General features: G+C 39.0%; 1 protein-coding gene across 3 annotated transcripts in view; it reads left to right on the top strand.

The window, feature by feature from the left end:
* The window catches only part of foxp1b (forkhead box P1b), a 131,617-nt gene that overhangs the window by 79,846 nt on the left and 34,370 nt on the right, over positions 1-17,401 (top strand). The window contains exon 1 of one of the 3 annotated variants that reach the window (XM_061042532.1): positions 11,017-11,249. The exons of the other annotated variants lie outside the window; for them this stretch is intronic. The gene's annotated coding sequence lies outside the window, so the exon portion shown is untranslated. Of the gene's footprint in view, positions 1-11,016; positions 11,250-17,401 lie in introns of those variants that run through there. 3 annotated transcript variants of the gene reach the window in all.

The raw sequence follows: 17,401 nt of genomic DNA, 5'->3' as shown, positions 1-17,401 counted from the left end.
AGCCTTGCAGCAGGGAATTGTACAGCAGAGGTCAACAGAGGGGACCAGAACAGCAGACTCCAGCGTAATACAAGTTGTTGGTACATAGTGAATTACTAGACCATCTCCTACAGACAAAGACTAAATTAAAATTCAAATTTATTAATGTATACAGAGAGCTTGGCCAAGCTGTCACTCAGCTATTGAAAGAGAGTCGGGCCCTTCCCCTTCTTCTCATCCCCTCCCCTCTCCTGCCCGGTTCTTATAAAGAGAGCACAGGCTTGCTACCAAAGTATCATTGCAAATTGTCTGCTCTCTAATGTTGGGTGTTGCAATTTGCTGGGTAGAAACTGCCATTATGAAAAACCCATATAGGTCCAAAAAATGTTTTTCTTTGAATCTCTGCATTACATTTTCTGCCAAACAAACAAACACTAACCACGTACACACACGCTGTTTTAGCAAAATCGTGTTCTGTGGGGAGATGTATTAAATCTCTTTACTATTTTCTCTCCTTTTCTCCCCACTCTCTCTCAAACAAACATTTGTTGTGAAACACCAAAAGGCTGTCAAACTGCTTAAATAATGAGTCTATGTTGAACTGGTTATCAAAAGACATGATCCAACAATCATGAGGCTATGTATTAAGCTGACACCCATGAAAGCACCTGATCTGCACACACGGCTCCATTCATCTCAGCCGCCTTCCCATTAGGCAAGAGGATATATGCAGAGACTTTGGAGATGTGACTCACTTTCAAATTCATTCTTATTCAAGTGAAAAATAATGAAGCACGCTATACACAAAACATCTAGAAAAAAAAATATCTGCAAAAAGTAACATAAGAGAATAAAATATGTATCAAACAAGCCTCAGGATCCTTGATCCACATTAAATGGTTCTTTGGTTTTATATCTTCAACTACAGTCCCCCCCCCAACCAGCACACACACACGCTTTCACACACACACACACACACGCACACACGCACACACGCACATACGCACACACGCACACACACACACACACACACACACACACACACACACACACACACACACACACACACACACACACACACACACACACACACACACACACACACACACACACACACACACTGCCCACTCTTGCTCTTGATAAAGATCCCTCTGCTGGATACTCAGCAGCATAGAGGTGCTTTAATCATATGAGATATACAAACAGCTGCTAGACGGGCTGGGAAGCAGCTAAACATACTTGACTGGTCAAAAAGCAGGTAAATTACATTGACAGAATGACATGTGTGATTAAAAGAACCCATGCGGCTATTACCTTATGCGCTTCACACCTACAGTGGCACAATGCTGAGTGCCGGCAACTCCCACCCTGCTAATTACCATTATCTGTGAAATGGTGGGGTTTGACTCATTAGTTCCATGTGCATTTAATTAGTGGCAGTCTGAAATTGGATTTAACTTATTACTTTTTCATGGATCACTTTCTTGTCATCACTTCAAATTGGATTGCAGCCCCAGGTAACTAATTATGCCAGCCAGGATCAGGAGTGGAGAAAAAGGTAATTAGGAACAACACTGTCGGACCCTCACTGATAGTCCACAGGAAAAAAAGTTGGGGGGAGGGGGGAAATTAAGCTCATTTGTTGCATTGCACACAAACCTAGCTGGTTAACTACACCTCATTGCAAGAGATTTTATTCAGGTATGCACATCCTCTTGGGGATTATGTGCCATTCACCTGGTATCAAGACGTCATCGCAACATTTTGTCTTTGTAATAAATACTATTATCATGATTGTTTCCTATCCAGGATTGTGAGGTTATTATTAATTTATCAGTACAGTGAGCAGATTGGCCAGCAAACAGCTTGAGTTCCATTTCTGGGCACTGCTTGAATGACATTCATTGTTTCTGGTTTCTGTTTGAAGTTTTGTTCACTGATTGTGGGGCCACGTTGTGTAGAAGCAGATATGAAATATAGGAGAGTTAAGATATGCTGACAGAACATCTTTTCACAGTGTCTGCTTATAAGAGAGGGGGGGGGGAATTATACCTTACTTAACTTATTATTGGGAGCTTTTGTGTTTGATCTTAAAGAGCATAATTTATATCTGAAAAAATGAAAGCTACCTATTTATTGGAATGTTGTGATTGCCTTTGTTTCTTGATTACACTAATCAATATTTTCTTGTCAATTTTGCATTGAAAAGTCATGATGTCAAAGGTGCATCACCTGGAGTTGTTCCAACACAGATAATCAACGGATAATTTTTGAGAAACAATGCAGAAAAAAATCTTATTAATACACATATTAATTTAAATCCCTCAAGTTATTTCCTTCTTTTTTTTCACTGATGAAGACAGTAAAGGCAAAGAGATACTTTATGAGGACTTGAGGGGGGATTTCATTTTTACACACGAAGGCCTGAAAGAAACACAAAAGCACAAACGGACATATAGTGGACATACAGTAACGGAGTGACATTAGAGTTAGGTGGCTGCACATGAACAAGTACCCTAAGCAGTCGAAGGTTCAGTTGTTAAAGGGTCCCTAAGCAGCCCCCCCCCCACACACACACACACACAAGAAAGTAGTGCTCAGCCAACAAAGGTCATCTCCAGGTCAAAAGACAATGTCTTCTTAGTTAACAAGATGAAACCTTTTTAAGTTGCACAGCACCTCTCCGGTGTTCTCCCTCCCCACATTTGCTCCTCACATCCTTAATTTGTGGTCCACTGGGGGACAGCATGATGAGATGCACAATCCAGGGGCCAAGATCACATCTGACAGGTCTTAGGGTGAGAAGTCCCCAGCGAAGTCTTTTCCTCACTCTCCTACTGTTTTGTAGTTTGGCCATAGTATTGTTCTGACACATCTATGCCACAACACTCCAGTCTATAAGTCTGCAGGGCACTAGTCCACAGCCTGTGCGCTTAGCCAGTTCTGGATATCAGAGGCAGCATTTAGGTTCCCAAAACCGCTACCACAAATGGCCCAGCAGTTCACGGAAATGGTATAGCCCACTGGGGGGGGGGGGGGGGGGGGGTTGGTTTGCTTATTTATTGTCTAGGTGTGGATTATAAGGTTAATTCCACTGTCATTTCCCATGAAGCTATACTTCCAGCAGCTATAGCTTAACTTAACGGCAAGCTCATAGAATCAGGGGGAGCTAGACAACCAGCTAAGGGAAGGTGACTATATGGTAAAATAGTATTGTATTCAATTCAATTAAAATAACTTTATTTAATTTAAGAACTTCACACAACACAAAGCTGTGAAGACAAGAAAATTGACAAGATGAAAAGTTAAATACGTGAAATGTTAAAGGCAATTTATAATTTCACCAGTAAGAATAATTAAGATTAAAAATGTCCATTAATAAATAATAATTGTGTTAGCGGTGGGTCAAGCACCCAGACTAGCCTTAAGTCTGATAGAATTGGGCATAACGCCATGGCTGCTTTGACTTGAGATGTAGAGATCCGTACCTTGGCCCTGAAGGTGTGTATTGGTTGTGTGTGAGGTGTCTGAGGCTATTTCTAGTTCTTTCTTTATATTCCTTCTGCTGTAGATGCTGCTCTAAGTCCAGTCTAAGACTCAATATTTTACTGCTAAGTTGAATGATGTAGTTGAGAGGGTTGAGGTTAAAATGCTTTAATGAAGCACTTGAAAAAAGAAAGTTATACTGATTGATTGATCTGCATTTACAGAGTAAGAAGAAAACGTTTCAGTGTCATTTGGAAAAAATGATCTCATTGTTTGCCTTGAATGGGAGTTTGTTGTCGATCAACTGGTCGTTGACTTCCAGGATTGGAATAATGAACTGTCCCTGGCGAAAGTCAATGAGCTGTTGATTTTAAGCCAAAGTAGCATGATGTTACTTTGCATATTTGAATTTTGCACCAAATAATAAACGAGATAGAAGGTGTTATTTGATGAGCTTTCAAGGAGGTCGTAGTTGGATTTAGTTACCCTTGGATGGAGCAGGGAGTCATCATTTTCCTGTTTATATTCTAAAAGCAAAACAGAGCCAACTACCTGGCTACTTTAATGTTAAATCATACATACAGACTTTTAATGGTACATTTAAATTTTTTTTGGCAAATTCCTTCCTGAGCATCAGTGTTTTCTCCCTCATACTCTTGAATGAAATTATGTTTTATTTTTCATTTGCTCTTTTTGATTCTTTACCTTTAGGATATGCTGTCACCATAAATATATTAGGGAAAAAGTGCCCTTATCGGTCTGCAAAGTGTCTCCAACTGTTAAATCCCCTTATTCATCAGTTCCATGCGTGATCTTCAGAAGGAGTATATCATTTTTGGTTTCTAAAAAGTCTCAAGGTGATGTTGTAATAAAACCCGCATTGTGACGGAAGTCTGCCTTTGAGGTGATAAACTCTGTCAGGTATGATCATATCAAAACCAAGGTCGGTGCTAGCATTGAACCCCAGGATCAAGCTGTCTGTTTTGCTGCCTGTTTTTCTTGTCACTTTGTAAAAATGCATTATGTGTAGTGGATAGATAGAACCAGGTTTGGGATAATGCTGTCAGAATGAAGTCATACGTCCCAATTCCATGCGGCTAAGTAGAGAGCGGAGAGCGGGGTACCTCAGCCAAGATGATGACTGTCAAATTGACTCTAGTCACAGCACTAGGAGCTACTTATCATTTTCAGGACCCCTCTAGTATTTCAGTTCTGATCTTTCCCTTCAAGCTGTGAATCCTCTCAACCATAGACTGTCTCAACCCTCCACCCTACTTAGTCATTCACCCAGATACATACACATACACACAACAACACCCTAAAATTTGATGCATCTTTGTGTCGTCCTCTGGCACTACATCCTGATGTCAAAGCGTCTTTGTTTGAAGTGAATCATATGCCATTTGCAGAGGGAGGGAAGGAGTGATGGATGCACAGATATGGCATTTATAAACACTAAAAGCTAAATGTGAGGTTCCGTCAAGTCAGCATCAACATAGTGTTTGTCAAATCGACAAATAGTTTGCTGTTACTTTTGCATTCATCTTTGTTGTTAAAAAATTATTTTAATGAGTGTTAACTTGTTGACTCCAGTCATACCATTAAGTATCAATATTCAAACAACACATTTTTTCTCTCCTTATATTGATGTTGCACAAACACTTCAGTGTTTAAGTATTGAAAAGACAGACTTTCTGCAAGATGAAACACAATCATCTCCATAAACAGAGTTCCAAAAATAAATGTGTTCCAAAATACTGATAATAAAAGTAAATCAATATAAGACTAGGACGAACTCGGTGACTTGGACATGACTTACTGTAACTCCACTCTGCTTCATGTGAATACCTCATTTACTACTTATTATATTGTGTATTACGTTGTAAATAAACATTTTGTTAACATTACGTCAACTCTAAATAGAACAGTATAAAGGTATTGGAACACTGAACATACAGAGGGACTATTTCACCTCTTCCAAAAGTTGTATGCTCTTGTTTTATTGAAATCAAACAAAGGAACAAACACAAACAAACATGGAACTCTCCAGAGAGTTATCATTGCAAGTGAGTGGGTCACCAGATTCAAACGGAGGAAATGTCTGCAATGCGCTTAAAGGAGAAATATGTAACTCTGACACTAACCCTCAATTCACAGATACTTTGTGCGCCGTGGTCCATCAGCACCGCGCACAGCACACAGCAAGCGCCGCGGTCCGTCTCCGGAGCGTGCCACCAACGCCACTACGCTCTGCTCCGTTTCAAATACGCTGCGAGTCTTTTTTCGACAGAGTATGCTGCAGGCAAGCGTCAAGCTGGACATGATATGACAACCCGTACAGGAAGTCAGACAAGGAAACGCACAGAGCATCCGGTCAATTTCAAAATAAAACTCAGTATACAGACTTGAGATCATGTCACTTTTCATCACTTTATCAACATTACGTTTAACCATGCACCGAATGAACAACAAATCATCCTCAGAAAGCCTTCTGAAGGAGCAAAACTGTGGCGCTGACGTACCGCGGCGTTCACAGAGTATGCGTGAATTGGGGGTTAGTTCAGTTTATTTGTTTATTGTTTCGTGGACAGTCCCCTTTAATTAACTGTACAGTAAAAGGAGCAGCTTTAGCCTTTCCGGCTAATTTCCAGCTGTAGTCCCCGGCCAGTTGTCAGTAGGCAACCTCAAATGCAAGTAAAATACAATAAATCACTTCACATTTGTAATTAAAGCAGGCCTAAGCAACAGGAAAAGAGACACACAGGATGTCACACACAATTGGAGCAGGCACAGATGAAGCAAAGACATCAAAGCAGTTCATGCAATAAAGACAATACAGAGGAGACGAGGAAAAAGAGTAATCACGGGCCACATTGAAAGCACATACAACACATAACATGGAGGCAGGCAGCAGAGATGGAGCGGCAGCAGCAATGACTATGTCACTTCACCTAGCGTTTCAAATTGGTACTGCAGTCCAATTTCCTCCAGAATAGAGATGCGCATGCAGGTTGACATGTTGCGGACACTGAAGCTTCAGTGTTTAACCAGCTATGCATCTTGAAACCATTCTGCATTCTAAAGCATCTCCAATATTTATCCTAGTTAAACCACGTTTCTTGTTGTGGAGCTTTTAAGGAAAATGCAGAGGCTTTTTAGGTCGAGTACAACTAATTATCTGAATCAGTTCACTTGCCTGCTTCCATTGCTGCGACACATGCCGCGATAACTGGTCAGATATCTGGCAAACCGAGGGTCGTTCTTAAAACTGACTACCTTCTTTGGTCAAAAAAAAAAGAAAAGAAAAGAAGACCAATCCATGCTGGAATCAAACAAAGGAGGACATACTGGCTGCTGTATTGTTGTCAGAGAAGCCAGCACGTCAAAATAGCATGTTTGCTTAATGTCTGATCATATAATAAGGTCATTCTAAGATTTAATTCAGTAGATAGCTTACATATTGCTCTTTAAATGTAGATGTGATTTATTTATTTAATAAAGTGCTTTGTGGCTATTTTTACCTATAGAGGTCAATGTTTAAAACATAATAAAAAAGAGGAGCTAAACTGCGCAGCGCATGTTTTGCTAAATCATCTAATAATGCAAAACGAGCCATAATGTAACGTTTCAAATGTCTCTCATAGCTGTCTTTTTTTAAGGTTTTGAGACCAATTAATGGAAGAATATGCAACTTTTTGATCCAGCAGATGTCGCCCTTGAGCACCAGCATGAAACCAAAACAACTCGTGCTGCATTGTTGTGTTAGCATGCTAATGCTAGCGCTCTTTATATTGCTCGTCTCGTCACACTGCAAGTAAATTTACATGAAATGACCAAAAATCTAAAAGTGCTTACGTGACATTCAAATGTCAGTGAGTACAGTATGTTATTCTTCTCTTCTCTAGTCCCTCAATTAAACAACTTTTCTACGCAAGGTGATGAGCCGGCCGGCCGTCCCGTCCATGTAAACACGATCTAGATACGGCTCAGAAAACATCACAGATAGCGGGTGTGACACTCATTGTAGACAGTCATGACTTATTTTCAGAGGATATACTTGATTTCCGCTACATTTAAGTGTACGCGCCTGTTTCAAACTAGACAAAATCCCCAATTTTGCAGATACACTCGTGTGTGTGATGAACGGTGGATGTTTTGGCACTGTAGGAGGACAGCGTGAACGCAGCAGCAACGTGGTGTCATTATCTGATTTTGTTTTTGACCCTCCCACTGCAGCAGACTACCAATATGTGCTTTCTAACCTTCACTTCATTCACAAGCTCCTCCATTACTGGCTCAGAAAGTTTATTTTCTTTGACTAAACTTCCCGGTCTTCACTGCGATCCAGCGCTGGAATCCTTTGATCTTCCCGCTCGTTTGTATGAACTTTTAGTCATGAGGTGCTTTACATTGACCGTTTATGGTTGAATGTGGGCGTGTAGAGGGCGGAACATGGGGTCTCATTTATAAAACAATGTGTAGAATCCATACATGCGCGAAAAACACGGAAATGGCGTGCGCACAATAATTCAGATTTATAAATCATTTAAATTTATCATTTAAATCATTTAATTATTATGCGCACACCTGCACGCAATGTTCCCTCTAAATATCACGATCCACCTGGAAATGTGCTCTCGTAGTTTAACCCCATGTTCCGCCCTCTACCGTCGGATTCCAGACACTTGCGTTCCAGCCAGCCCGCAACCTGCAATCAGCTCTCTACCACGCCCCCTTCTCTCCACATAAGGACATCCGATTGGTGTATCAGGACGGGAGTGGTGAGGTGGAGACATTCAGTCTATGTTGGAGACATGTAGAAGTTGAAAGAGATGGTTTCAAAAGGCTAAAAAGAGCGGTGTGTCTGGGGGCTTAGATGCCGTTACAGGGAATAACATTGTTGCAGCAATTGGGTACATGCCTTGGCAGTCAGAATCAACTGACAGACATGTTTTGACGATTTGATGCACTCTCTTCTGAAAGCTGGATCTTTACACTTTCTTGTATATATATCACAATCATGTATGTTCCCTGCATGACCTTAAATAGGCTCAAATTAATCAGCTGGTTTTAGTAACAGATGTGATATTTCATGGCACTATTGGTGGGAGTGGTCGAAGATTAGATTTAAGATTTTGGATAAAAGAAGTATAATAAGGATTAAAAGGCATACAGTTCATGGTTATTTAATACATATAGTCCATGCATTAGTAAATTAACGGTTTTAATTATTGCCTATTCAACGTTTTTTATATACTGTTTATATATATGTATATATATTTTTTTTTCTTACTGAATGTATTTTTAGAGAATGTATGTTAACATATTCTGTGAAAGCTGGTCAATCATGGGTGTGTACGTATGGTCTGAGGAAGTTCTATATTTGTTCACAGAATAAGAATAAATTTAAGTAAAAACATATTTATGAATCTCAGATTTGTGCGGCAAACGTTCGTATGAATGGTTTAAGAACAGATTTGTGCGTATACACTGTTTGTGAATGAGGCCCAAATGATCTTTAGCCAGAAATGTGCAGAGCAAAGCCCAGGCCAGGCCAGACATTAACTCATACTTTCACTCTTACTCAAGCAGGAAATTGGAGTATTTTATAATATCATCCACTCTGTCATGAGCAAAACTGCTCGTTACACTCTGTAAACTATCACAAGGGACACTGGTTGAAGGCTCAGAGATATTGATGTTTCTCCGTTCACAAGGGGGAAAAAATCTATATAGCATGTGTATCACATCTTCACATAAATGTAATTATTTTATCTTCCACAGGCACAGGCAATGGATTACAAAAACAGTGTGTGAAAGTAGAAGCTTGAACTGTGCGTCGGCTAAATTTATCATGAGGCCTTTGGGAGCGTTGAAATGAGAACAGTGGCCTATTACTGCTAAGAAGGTGTTTTATTGAGAATACGCCGACATACTACCCCAGGGAGGATGCTAAGGGAGAAGAGTGTGGCTACCTCCTAAACCACTTTGTGCATAGGTGTGTTTGTGTGTGTACCGAGTGCGTGCATGCAGCAATAAGTGCATGCCTGCATGTCAGTGTCTTTTTGTGTGAGCTGTCTTGACGATGTCAGATAGAAAAAAAGTGTCCTTTTGTTCCTCTTAATTATTCACTATGATATGTATTGGAATTGTCACTTTGACACTTGAGGTGTCCAAGTCAATAATTTATATAGGTCAGGCCGGCTTAGCAGAGCTCATTGTAAGTAATTAGCAGATGAGAGCAGTGGTTTGTTATGCAGGCACTCTGTTTATTTTATCAGTGTGTTTGTGGACTGGAATGTATCCTATGAACATTCCTTCATCCATTGCCAAGGGTTTATAGCTGTTGATATGAGCTGTGTTTTAGAGCTCTGTTATTCAGCTCTGTGTTTATTGTTATGATAATTAACAAAGGGAGGTGGTAATCTTGCATTCATGCCTTTCCTTTAGTTTTTTAAGTGAATTGCACAAGTTAGTGAGCCAGATTATAGAACTATTACTTTAAGTAGTTCTGATTAACAACTCATTCCATTTATGTATGTTTTTATGTATTTAATAAAGACCCATGTTTCTAGTTCAATTTGAAAGAATGATAAAAAGTGAGTTTTGGTCAGTTACATGATCAGACCTGATTCCTATTCTGCCTTTTCCCTTCCTGAATGAGTTCAGAAGAATCTCCAGTAGGTGGCAGAGTCTTGTTTCCAATTCCTGCATTTCTTCTAAGTGCATATGGATGTTAAAGACTGAGATGATATTATGACAGCTAATTGCTCTCATTGGGACGGAGTCGATGGATTGCCTGAAAGCGTGTGTAATGTTACCTATTAATGAAAGTGGTCTTAGCAGGTCTGTCTGTTAATTGAAGAATAGCTAAAAAAAAAAGAAGTGCTTTTGTAGATATTTTTGAACCAATACACACAAACTTGTCTTAAACAATCTTGTAAATAGTTAAAGCTTTCATCCAATAATTTACACAGAGATGAACAGAAGACACATTTAGCCAAACTTAAAAAAAAATAAAATATATATATATTTCAACTCTAAAATGAAGACTTGTGTTGATGTCTCAACCTTGGAATTCTAAAGAAAGGAAAAGTAATTGTTAATGTCCATGTGTATTTTTTATCTTCAGATTGTGAAATGAGTTGTGGTTTTGTTCCTGCACTGTAAACATTCCATCAAGCATAACAATAACGGGGCTAATAAATGGGCCAGTTTTCTTTCTTTCTGCTAGCTTTGTTTACTTATCTGTTTTTTAATTAAAGGGCCTCTTTTCTTTCAGCTCCCATTGTTTCAATACCATGGCCGGAGTCCCAGAAGGGGTCAAAGGGTTAACAGCCGTCAACTGTGTCCTTTTTTTTTTTTTTAAAGGGGCCCCCTCACAAAGGCACGGGTTCACCTGCAGCACAGCCGCGGCTCCCTATTGTGTGGCCCCATTTGAATTGATTATGTTTAGAGGGCTGGTTGTGATTGGTGGAGAAGGGTGTGGTTGATTGGATAGTTTTGTATCTTGTCAGCCAGGGAGCAACCATCTGCGTGCAAACTGTCTGTATCCTGAGGAAGGTTGGAGACTTCACAACACAACAGCACTAGTTCTCAGCCTCCCTGCCTGTGTGCCTCTATCTCTCCCGACCTCTCACTCACTTACTCACAGGCTCTCTCTCTCTTTCTCTCGCTCTGTCTCTCTCTCTCTTCCCCTCTCCGCTCAGCTCTTCGCTCTGCTTCACTCCACACCGCGTGGCCCAGCACTCTGTTTACCCTGCCAGCTAAATGGAGTTTGTCAGGTTTGTCAATATGATTGATTTCTGTGATTTTGCCAGCTTTCTTGTGTTAAAAAACTTGACAATTTAATTTGACACGGGTAAAAAGACTAAAGAAAGCTTGTGTCTGTTTGTCGCTCATGTACTTTAGATTTTTATAAGAATGTGCATAAGGAAATTGGACTGTTTGCCTCTTTTTTGTTTCGGTGCTGGGCTGTTGGTTTTGAAAACTTAACACTTGTGTTCAAGGATATGTCTTTTTGCCTGCTTGTTTGTCAGTTACAGTATTATATACCTAACAATTTAGAATCATTCCTGACTGTCATTTTCAACTGTTTGTTTAGTTTTGTTTACTTTTCTGTTAGTGAGCTAACCAGTCAAGCAGGATCTGAAATGTAGTGTATGTAGTTTGGATTATTGAAAGTTGCAGGAAAAACAGACGGCATGTTTGTCTTCCTTTTTACAGTGTTGTTTCTAAGAATTAGTTTTTATTTTTGTTTTATTGTAAAGAATACTTACAGGGTATAGACACATACAGGTCTATATTACACATTGTTGTTTATTTTTTTTTGTTATTTATTTTTTAAGTTGTTAGTTTTTTTATGTGAATACATGCAGCTCAGACTTTTCTTGCTCGTGAGGCTGTGGCCTGGACTTATCCTTACTCAGCTCATGGTGTCACAGTAAATTAAGACAGGCTGGCACAGCTCTATACTTGTGACCATCACCTCACAATCATGTTAGAGAGACTCTGGCAATTCAAATCACATCACACATGTCTCCCTGAAAGTGTATTGAGCATTTTCTATGCGCTTGTGTTTATGTGTGCCTGTAGTTGAAACAAAGAGTTTGTATTTACGAGGGGCGACTTGTTGTACTTTTGCTCTTCACTAAACTTTGAGTGCTATTGGCAATCTTTGAGGTTTTACAGTTATCGAAGTCCTTAAAAACAAGTGCTTTTTTTCAAAAATATTTTCCAGTTATGCAATGCAACTTTAAAAATACTTGTGGTCCCTCTGTTAAAGTTTTTCTTTTGCCTCTGAGTTTCCCATTTTACTGAAGAAGTGTTTTGGATACATGTTTTAGGAACTTGCATCAGAGCTTAGAAAGTGTGTTACTGAAAATAAATAGAGATGTGGGAAGTAGTGTGGAGAAAATCAGACTGTTGAGGAGGAGAAAGAGGAAGCCTTAACAGGGCAGTGTGCACAGTAATGCTGTGCAGCTGTGCCGAGATTCACAGTTTGGGATAGCTGGAGTGCGAGCTGATTGGGTTGACAGTTTGTAATCAAAGTTGATTTATTGTTCATTAGTAGTGCATTAGCCCTTTCAGGCAGGAGTATTATTTGTGCAGTGGCCTGTCAAGGCAAAGGGCTGCCAGCACCTGTCATTTCTAAACCATGACATAGGCAACCAGATATTAGCTGTGTACCCAGAGAGGGGGAAACAAGGGTGGGATATCCTTTACAGGGACAGTCTTTACTTACTGAAGTAGGCAGGAAAAAGAGCGGAGAGATAACAGAATTCTTAAGCAGATATACACTGAGCCGTCAACCTTTTGTTTTTTATTCCATAGCTTTACAGGCTGATATATGTTTTTTCTTTAAAAAGGCTTTCATTCATTTGAAAGGGTTCTTACAATGCTGCCTTAGTGTGTCTCCGTCTCAGATAGGGATATTAACTCTAAACTTGACATGCCATGTGTTTCAAAGGCTTGAGATGGTGGCATAATGATGAGATTACACGGTGTGGTGTTTTATGGCAGCAGGTCTTTTTCATCAGTCATTTTCCCCCCTGACTTAAATGTCTGTATATCACTAAAGGACAAGAAGACATTTATATTTGACTCATTGGGAATATTGTTTGATCATCTGTGTTTTGTTTGGACAAATATAATTTCATTCATTTTTTGTCTATGCTTAGACATACTGAAGAGATGCATTTTTTTCACATTTATACTTCATGGCAAACAGATAACACGGCAACTTTAGAATTGTCTTGAATATAATTTAAAGCCCCCTTGTCTGCGGTAATGGAACAAGGATTAGCTTTGCGTTGCTGGTGTGTAGAAAATAGAAACAATCTGCATGATGATGTATTAGCCATTGTCTTTTGACTGTAGTTTAAATTTAAGGGGTTTTAGAGACTGTGATCTTAATTAAATCTTATCTGACTAGAATAATTGATCTGGATAACATGCATTGTTATTAACAGTACAGAATACTTCACAGATACAGTATGCAGTCCACCCGAACACTGAATGTAAGGCCCTATAAGCAATCTTAAAAGAGGTAACTGTTGTGTGGGGGATAGTGGTTGTCACTTTGATTTTCTAAGTAAGGTTTCCAAACTTGAAAGAAATAGTAAAATGGAAGTGTGCCTTTAAACGTAAAAATGAGGGGCAGGATATCCAGTTTCCCGTCATATTTTACAAATTCACTTCCAATATACTCTCACAGGGAACTTTTTTGTATAAAAGTTGTATTCTTTCTATTTCTATAATATTACCAATATTAAAAATTATATTTCATTATGCAGACATCACCTGGTCCCTGTGATTTTAGCTGATTTTTTGTTATACAATAAACTCACAATTACGAAGGCTAAAATATAAATAGTATATTTGGATTGCCAGACAAAACTTGGTGGTGACACAAAGGATGGTATGTGTGTGTGTTTGGTTGCTGGGGGGGTGGGGGGGAGAGAGAGGGTTGAGGGTCAGCAGTGGTTGCCCGGAGTGGTGGATGCCTCCAGTGTGGGAATCAGCGTTTAACTTGCAGCTCAGCTGTTATTGTTGGGGTGAGAGCTCAGTCGCTTCAGCGTGCAGTTTGTTTGCTTAAACCAGACACTGGGAAAGCTCTGGCGAAAATCTGTTTGTTTGTAGTTGAAACGTTAATTAAAATACAATCTTGACTTTTGTTTTTGCACATGCTGCAAATAATTTTAGCCCTAGCACACACACACACCCAAATACCCAAATCAGAATATTTATATAGTTTACAGTAAATGGTGGTATAACATAGCTGTGACAGTCTGTTCATCTGAACTGTGAATAATGTATATATAAATAAATATATAATTATAAATAAATATATGTATATATATATGTATATATATATATTTTTTTTTACTTGATTGTACATAAGACACATGTTTGAACTCTGTCCTGAATTTTTAGTCCAGTTTAGGGTTACAGAAGAAAATTGTTGTTTTGTACTCAAAATAAATCCTTTCATAATTATGATAAAGCTTTATTATTTTTATTATTATTTGTATTTGTATTATTATTATTAGGGAAGAATTCATCTTTCTCATTTTGATAGATTTAATTGATATGAAAAGCAGAATTCTCCAAGATGTTCATGGAAAGAGACAATAGTCGGATAGTTGTGTTCTTACACCACTTCAGGCCAAGGTAAAACAACAGCATCAAACAGACTAGAGTTGGTAATTTCTCAAGGGCTTGTTATGTCTTTTTTACTTTTCCATTCCATTTGATGCCCATACAAACAGGATAGCCACAGGGGGCTAAAATTAAAATTTAATTTATTTTCCTTTTCTGTCCTTTTTCTTTCAGTGAAGCTTCATATGCAGCCAGTAAAAGGTTTCGGCTAGTCTCACTAATATTCACCTCCTTGTCCCTCATTTCATTGCCCCTTAATCACCTGGGGGTACTTCTTTTCGGATTCATTCATCCCTACTCCTTTTCGGCAGGCTTTGACCTCTGTCTTATGGTAGAAGGAGGCATTTAGGGAGCATCTTCACTCACTCAGAATCAGTCGCTTGAGGATGTATGGATTAATTTTTATTACCTCTTTAGGATAGGCTATTTTTTAAGGTATCTCAAAGAGAATTCCATTCTCTGTTGGGGTCTTGCCATGGTTTTTTGTTGGTTTGTTTGTGTGTTTGTTTGTGGTAATGCATATTAGAGGCTGTGCTGGCAATTAAAAAAAGGAAATATTTCTGTTTTTGACAAAAAAAGTGTTGTAAAAGTGACACTTCTTAAAGAAGAGTGTATAAATATTTCAATATTTAATAGTTTTATTCCATGTAAATGTTTTTACTTGCATATTTCTTCTTTCTTCAAAGATATGGTTTTGCTCTCAAATACAGTGAATTATACGCTCAACATGTGCCTGTGTGTGCTTGTGAAAGTTAGCATGCCAAAGTCTAGATATGTGTGTGTTTGGCCAGCAGGCCTATGCTGGTATTGCCTCTAGACTCCGCAGCTGTGTGAGAATGTTCAAGGTTAGAATGCTTATGTATATGGGAGGCACCTGGAGAACACCACACCTTTGTGAAATTCATAAACGTGAACTGTTTTTGGCATCCTCAAAATTTCCCCTTTTATACCCTCATCTTGTATAGAAGATTACAGCTGGGTCAGCGGATCCCTCTCTTTATTAGCTCAGTACATGTCTTCCTTTAGACTATCTTTGGATGGTGATGCATTTTTGTGGATCGTGATAAGGGACTGCACTATATGGGAGCACTTTAAATGGTGACAGGTGTCCTGTGTATGCTTTAAATGGGGCATGATTCAGCGCCAGGTTAACATTGTTCAGTAAAAGTGCTCCCCCAGTCTTTCCCATCAATAGGAACCAGTCTTAGGTAGATTTTCACTCCTTCAACACAGGATTAAATGGCATTAGTTGCATTGATCAATAGGTTAAGAGGCAGACAATTCCTCTTGCTGTTAATGACCTCAGTAGTAATGGAGTAATGGGTAATAAAATGGAGGTCTGTAATAGCGTCTTGCTAGGGCTCTGTACAGAGGGAGCTGTTCTAGCAGTAGTGACTGTGAGCCAGACATTCCTGGCAAGAATTGTGATCCTGATGAGAAGGAGAAAGGATTAAAGACGAGTGAATTGATGGAAATCTCTGTGATGGAATTGACAGCTTTTGAGAGCAATTTAAGTATGTAAAATCTGCTCACTTGTCATTTGATCTCCTTGATTTTCACATCATACTTTGTATGATCTGGCAAAAATATATAACAAATAAAAAAGACTACATTTGTGATTTGAAAATGGTAGCAAAAATATGACAGAAAGCACTTAAAAAAGGGGCACTATTTATATCCTAGTGATCAAAGGGATACATTTTGTGTTTGGAGAGGACATATATATCACACATGGCATTTGCATGTCATGCAGGAAATGGCTGCATAGTTGACCTTCAAAAATGTTATAAAAATGTGCATTGCCCAGAAATAAAGGAGTTCTATGTGACTGTAAAATTTTAACATGAACGACGTGGGCTATGCAAATGACATGACAAGTCGTGCAAAAATCAAGACGTTCTTAGTATTTGGACCTAATTCTATATACCTAATATATATACTATAAATAGTGTATGTATGTAGATTAATTTAGCATTTTTCTCCATACACCTAATGATGGAAATAAGAAATGTCTTGTGTGTGTTAGTCCTGGGTGGGGCTGAACCTCTGTCATTCTCTCAGGGGTTGGAGTACAGCACATTGTTGTACAGCAGCTCAGTAAATTACCCTGAGAGCATCAAAGCTGTTCCTTCTTGACATCACTGCCCTTTCCTCTGTATTTGCAGTACAGGCTGTTCATTATGGCTGCACTTTGTTTTCGTTTTATGCTACATTAGGGAGAATAACTAAGGTGATGCGCATATGGGGTGTGTGACATGAAGCCCCTTTTGCTATCAGAGGAGATTCTAAAAAAAAAAAATCAGATTCAGAAAAGCATGAAAAATTCAAAGGGTGTCATTAGATATAAGGGTGGTCACACAATTTGGGTAACCTTGGTGATGACAGACTGTCACCCGTTATGCATGTTCTTTTAGCTGCTGATTGGCTCTTGAGAGAGACTTAAACAAGGCATGTCACACCTTTATTCACAAGTAATGTAAAGGTGCATCCAAAAGAATCACCAAACAGGTTAACTACAAAAATGCAGCATGTCATTGAAATGTGCAGGAAAATAGATTTTTATGGGATCACAATCTAAGCAGTGATCAGTAGCATCAAGACACACTCAGAGTCCCCTTTGCAGCCAGAGAAATCAAGTCACCCTGGCAACTGTGGGTGCTATTTCAGTGTCATAACAAATCACTTGATTTGAGTCAAGTACTCACACCTTCTACTTGGAGTAAGATTTTGAGGCCTGCCTGTTATTCACTGTAAATCCTCCCTCAAAAGCAGTTCA

The sequence above is a fragment of the Labrus mixtus genome, chromosome 7 (genome assembly GCF_963584025.1).
Source record: "Labrus mixtus chromosome 7, fLabMix1.1, whole genome shotgun sequence".
NCBI lineage: Eukaryota > Metazoa > Chordata > Actinopteri > Labriformes > Labridae > Labrus > Labrus mixtus.
This window is presented reverse-complemented; position numbering and strand designations above follow the sequence as displayed.